Here is a 6,000-nt window from a genome sequence, read left to right on the forward strand (position 1 = left end):
TTTTACTGAATTGGGAGAGGCCCCTTGCTGTGTGTGTGCAGTGTATTCAGGACTGTTGGCACTTTGCTGCTGCACAGCTGCCTCAAAGGTGGGTGGAAGAGGCCACAACTGGATGAGAAGAAACTGAGAGTAGTCACCCTGCTAAGTCTTGATCACTGCAAAATTTACTTGTGCATAATGAAAAGCATTATTATGCATTTGAAAAACTTAACCTGTGAGCATTAACACTTTTATTTCTGTATTTCGGAATATCCTGTTCAAAGCCTACAGCTAATTGAGATCCATTTTTATGCAAATATAAACCCAGACACATTAGGCCAAATTCTTCTGTCAACTAATTTTCCTGTGTCTAATAAACACAATAGTTAAAATTTTAAGCTGATATGTGAAACTTTAAATTCTTCCTATACCAGAGTTTATAATGAAGGTGAAGATTAAATTATTCTTCACATTCAACATCCTTTTTCAGGTGAAGATGTGACTATTTTGGTTCAAAATATCCTCGGGGCTGCTAATGTATGAGGTGATTGGCAGCACTGAAAAATAATACAGGTAAGGATAAATGCATGAGTTCAGATCTTGTGCAATTCCAATGAAAGGTGATTTCAGTTAACTAAAACATTCCAAGCAAAATAGTAATCTATTTAAATTGTAATACAGGACTTCCAGTGTAAAAGTGCAGGTTGGATTGAAAAAAATGTCAATCATACTTGGGGACGGCTTAAAGGCTTATGGTTTTCTTTATTGTTTTATATGAAAATACTTAGAAATCCAAATACTACCATGAAATAGAAATGCTTTAGAAGGAAGTGTCTGTCATTAAAACTTAAAATAGAAAAGCTGAAATATCACGACTATATTTTATACAGCACAGGGATAATGTATTCAGACTGTATCTGAACTCATCAGCATCCTGAACTTTTGATTCTCTTATTTCACAAATGAGTTGCTTGCTTGAGAATCACAACTTAAATGAATGGGACATCCTGGAACAGTGTCACAAAGTTCTTTTACTGTATATTGGTCTAATATTTATTCATCTTAAAATGCTATATATACAGTTAAATATTTAGATACATCAGACATTTTCCACTGAACATCTGCCTGCCTTCTCTTTCTAGGTGCAATTTATTTTTACATTTTGAATGCACTGGGCCAGATTCTTGTATCACTTCTACTACTGTAAATCCAATGCAACTCTCTTGACTTTGGCGCATTACTCTAAATTTACACCAGGAAAACTGGGAGTAGAATTAGGTCCTTCCATTATACATTTCTCAAACTTATGAATGGCTATCAAATCAAACTGATGTCCAGTTGTTGTAGCTTTATTATCATGTAGGATCTCTTTCTCTGTATGTTTCTCCTTGACTTATATACTACATTCTTATGTATTGTAGATCGGATTGAAACATTTTATCCTCAAGGTTACGGTAAGGCATATTTAAATGTGACGTTTGTTTTTAGCTCCAAATGCCAGCTTTTGGAATACATAGCAATTACAGTGTCCCTAAGAAACTTGTCATGCATTATCAGTCATTTTCAGAGTGATCTTTTTTTAATTAGTAAAATTGAAGTGGACCATTGTTTGAGACATCTTTTATGATATATGCATTTCCAAGTTGAATATTATGGATTGGGGATGTAGGTCTCAAGAACTTCAATCTAAAGTTAATCTTTATAAATCGGGCTAGAGTGGATTAAAAAGCAAGAAAGGAAAAACCTTACTACAGGTTAATGAAATGGACTGGATCTAATCCAAAAGAAACTAAGTGATTATAAATTGAAGATTACTACAGAATAAGTCCTCTGTAATCCTTCTATAGTTGACATTGCATGTGTGACTTTCTAAAGGCAGGCCTGTTAGATTTTAATTCATCCAGTGATTTTGTATTTTCTAGAGCATGGGACCTCCTTATATAACTAGACCATTGCAGTTGTTATGGGATTTTAAAAATCCTTTCCTACTCCAAGTATAAAACATCTAGAAATCTGTACCTTGGTTATCAACAACAAGTGATCTGAGTTTTGTTTTGTTTATTTTTAGCACAAAGAAATGTCATCTTCTGACTGCTCCAGTTCCTGTCAACTTGAGTTTATCTTCCCTTATTTCTTTTCCTAAGCAAACAAAAAACCAACAACTAACAATCAGAATTAAATGTTTTGCATGTCTGAGTTTTGGTTTTCAATAGGTATTGCAAAAGAAATCTCCAGGGTGACTAATTCATATTATTAACTGAGACTTTCAAAGAGACACCCTGTGCTTCCTATCTACACTTTGTAGTTTTACCTTTGTTACCCCATTTACTTCATGTGGATACTAACAAACGGCACCTGCAAAACTCACAGTTTGAGAAAACCTGATCATAACTTATGGTATCTTCAACCCGCATTGCAAAGCTGTCTGCTACAAGATCCTCTTGGTGAAGAGTATATATTGGCTTCCAAAGCTATTACGCTCATGGGGTCAGTTTAATCCCTAGTTCAGTTTCAGTGCAGCCACACTGGGGATGAATGTGGATCATAATATTTAACTCCAATAAATTATGTTACAACAAAGGTAAAGTATAGAGAGAGAGAAAAATTTGCATCACAGTGTCAGTTCTCAGCACCTTGAGAGAATCTGGGCCCAAAGCAAAAGTAAATTTCAACAAGTACTTTCTGACTCCTGTGCTCCAACAAGGGCAATTTCTTGAATTATAGAGGAGACACAAGATGGGTTTCCATTATAGGGATTTAAAAACCAAGTGCTCCAGACTATACATCTCTAATCCTGGAGTTACTAAATAGAACTTAAGTTTTCAGAAGCCAATAAATCTGATATTTTATTCACATGGCTTTAAGGAAAGATAAAGCATTATTGTACAATAGGGTTTACACTGATTTTGATTTGATGGGAAAAAATCTTTTAATGCAATAAGACCAGGAGAAAAATTGAAATAATGATTCAGGTATCCATTTGGGAGGTGATGAAAAACACTAAAAGAAACGTTTGCAAGATATTAAATTAATACAAAGAGACCAGATCCTGAGCTGGTGTAAATTAGCAGAGTTCCATTGGTTTCAGTGGTGCTATAACTATGCTGATTTACACCAGGTCAAGATCTGGCCCAAAACTTTGTATCTCTCACTAGCTATAATAACTGTGTATCCTTTTAAAGCACACAGAAAGGCAAAGTGAATGATTGCCATCAAAGACTAGAACAAATTCAGTGCCGCGGCTTTTTAAAATGCCCACTTTTCTAAATGGTGGACATAAAATAATGGCATCTTTAAAACATAGCAACGGGGAAGAAATATCTCAGAAAAGGACATATAGTTTGTATGAACACATGGATTATTCCATCAGATTAATACTAAGAAAATTTTCCATGCTCATTTAGAAACAGAAACAATTCAGAAACAAGGGCCTGAACATTCTAACAAAGATCCAGCAAAGCCATGGGAATTAATCACATGCTTAAAGTAAACCATGTGCTGCAATGCTTTGCTGGATCATGGCCAGAATGTTCAGTACCTTGTAGGATTAAGCCCAAACTGGCAAATACTGTCAATAATGATGACCAGCCTCCTAAAGCAAAGTGAGCAGAGTTCCATTTTTGTAAATGAATAATATACCATTAAAAATATCTTGGGGGTCCTTAGAAATGGCCATCTCTTCCCATTGCACAGGCAATGAGAGCAGTCCAGCATGCATTTCTAGAGACAGGACAATGAAAACCGGCTCTGTGGCTATTAGCTATTATGAGAATGAAGTGGACGAGAGCCAATAAATACGCTAATCATCCATATAGTTATGCCTCTAGCAGTGAGGATTCAAAGGAGTAAGCGATGAATGTGGTCAAGTGGCAGAATTAAGACAGATGGCTAGAAAAAAAGATATTGAGCCAAAACCTGCTCTCAGTTACATTTGTGTATATCTGGAGTAACTCTATTGATATCAGTGGAGTTATACCAGATTTACATTAGTGTAACCCAAGAGCAGGCCATTTAATTTGGAGCAGCACTTTATTGTGTCTCAGAGCAGAGAAATCTAGATCTACAGATAAAAGGAATACTATTTAAAAATGAACTTCTCTGTTATATTTTTTAAGATACCTGCCCTCTATTGCGAACCTTTTGCCTAGCGAGAATACTTTAGTTGTGATATTGTCATTTGGGTCTTTGTCAATTTGGAGAACTCTCTCTTTGAAAACATGTCTAAAAGGTTCAACTTCCAGAGCTGTAGCCACATTAGTCTCCTCTCATTTCCCCACCGCCTCTAACAATCTTAAAGATCCCAGTTTAAATTGCATGCAGTTACCACTATTGTATATACAATCAGAACAGAACAGACTGTTCTGAGCAGCACTGGATCCCAGAGTGAACCTTTCAAAGTACAAACAGGAGTCAAACATCATCACCCGAACCATGTTTGCGGTTTTTATTGCCATCATTCTTTACTTAATTGCTGGGAAGTTTACAGCTGGCGTTGAAATCATTTACAGAATAGATGGAAAGCTGTTCAGGCTTAGCAGACTGAAAGCCAAGAGTAAGATTTCCACAACATCTATTGTGGACCTTCAGTATGCTGATGACAACGCAATCTTTGCCCATTCTGAGAAAGATCTTCAAACTATCTTAAATGTGTTTGCCAATGCTTACGCATGTCTTGGTTTCACTCTTAATATCAAGAAGCCTAAAGTGCTCTATCAGCCCTCTCCAAATGAGGTATCACATACTCCATCCATCAAAATCAATGGAGTGGCACTAGAGAATGTCGATCATTTCCTCTACCTTGGAAGTCATCTTTCATTCAAGGCAGATTTTGATGCAGAAATTCAACATCACCTGAGCTGTGCCAGCCCAGCTTTTTCTCGTTTACAGCACAGGGTTTTTTAAGATCATGACATTTGAACAGACACCAAGCTTCTTGTTTATCAAGCCGTTATTCTCCCAACACTGTTGTATGGGTCTGAAAATTGGACAACCTATAGACACCACTTGAAAGTCCTTGAGAGGCACCATCAACATTGCCTTCGTAAGATTCTGAAGATCAAATGGGAAGACAGGCGCACCAATATTAGTGTTCTGGAAGAGGCAAAGACTACCAGTATTGAGGCAATGATCATCCGTCAGCAATTCCGTTGGACTGATCATGTTGTCCGGATGCCAGACCATTGCCTCCCAAAACAGGTCCTGTTCTTTCAGCTGAAAGAAGGGTACTGTAACATGGGTGGACAATGTAAGCGGTATAAGGACTTGCGGAAAGACAACCTAAAAAAATGTAATATTGATATCAACACTTGGGAGACACTTGCCCAGTATTGTTTAAAATGGAGTGAAGTCCTCCGTGATGGTCCCCTGCATTTTGAACTTGTTTGCCAACAAACTGAAGAGGAGAAAAGGCGCAGGAGGAAGGAGAGACTGGCTTCCAGTCATGATCAACAGCCTCCTGCTGAGCCTGAAAACATCTGCCCTCATTGTAATAGAAGTTGTGCTCAAGGATTGGGCTTATCAGCCACCTGAGGACCCATAACTCCCATGGAAGATGATCATACTCAGTAACGAGTGATCGCCCATGACTATCATCATATACAGTCACAATAATTTCTTGAGCAAATAATATGTAAGTGTTTTGGGTCAGAATCTGGTCTCTGTTACAACAGTGTATCTGGGGAAATTATCTATTGACTAGAGCTCGTCAGGAAATGGTTTTCTTGTACTGAAAAAACTGCAACCAATTGGAGTTGTGGGGGTGCTGCCTGCAGGCAGTGGCAGTGCACAGAGTCCCCCTGACCCTACCCAGGGACTGAAGGGATGTGCCAGCTGCTTCTGGGAGTGGTGCAGGGCCAGGGCAGGCAGGGAGCCTGCCTTAGCCCCGCTGCATTGCCAACTGGGAGCTACCCGAGGTAAGTGCCGCCCGACCGGAGCCCACAGCCCTCACCTCATCCTGAACCTCTACCCCAGCCCTGAGCCCCCTCCTGGAGCCAGCACCCCAAACCCCCTCCTGAACTCTAA

At 38.5% G+C, this 6,000-nt stretch overlaps 1 long non-coding RNA gene across 1 annotated transcript in view; it reads left to right on the forward strand.

Annotated features, from left to right (window-relative positions):
* The window catches only part of LOC120374573, an 86,458-nt gene extending 84,316 nt beyond the window's left edge, over positions 1–2,142 (forward strand). The window contains exons 6-8 of the long non-coding RNA XR_005586152.1: positions 470–552; positions 1,401–1,433; positions 2,048–2,142. This is a non-coding gene — a long non-coding RNA (uncharacterized LOC120374573). The remainder of the gene's footprint in view (positions 1–469; positions 553–1,400; positions 1,434–2,047) is intronic.
* Positions 2,143–6,000: the final 3,858 nt, after the last annotated feature.

The sequence above is a fragment of the Mauremys reevesii genome, linkage group 11 (genome assembly GCF_016161935.1).
Source record: "Mauremys reevesii isolate NIE-2019 linkage group 11, ASM1616193v1, whole genome shotgun sequence".
Taxonomy (NCBI): domain Eukaryota; kingdom Metazoa; phylum Chordata; order Testudines; family Geoemydidae; genus Mauremys; species Mauremys reevesii.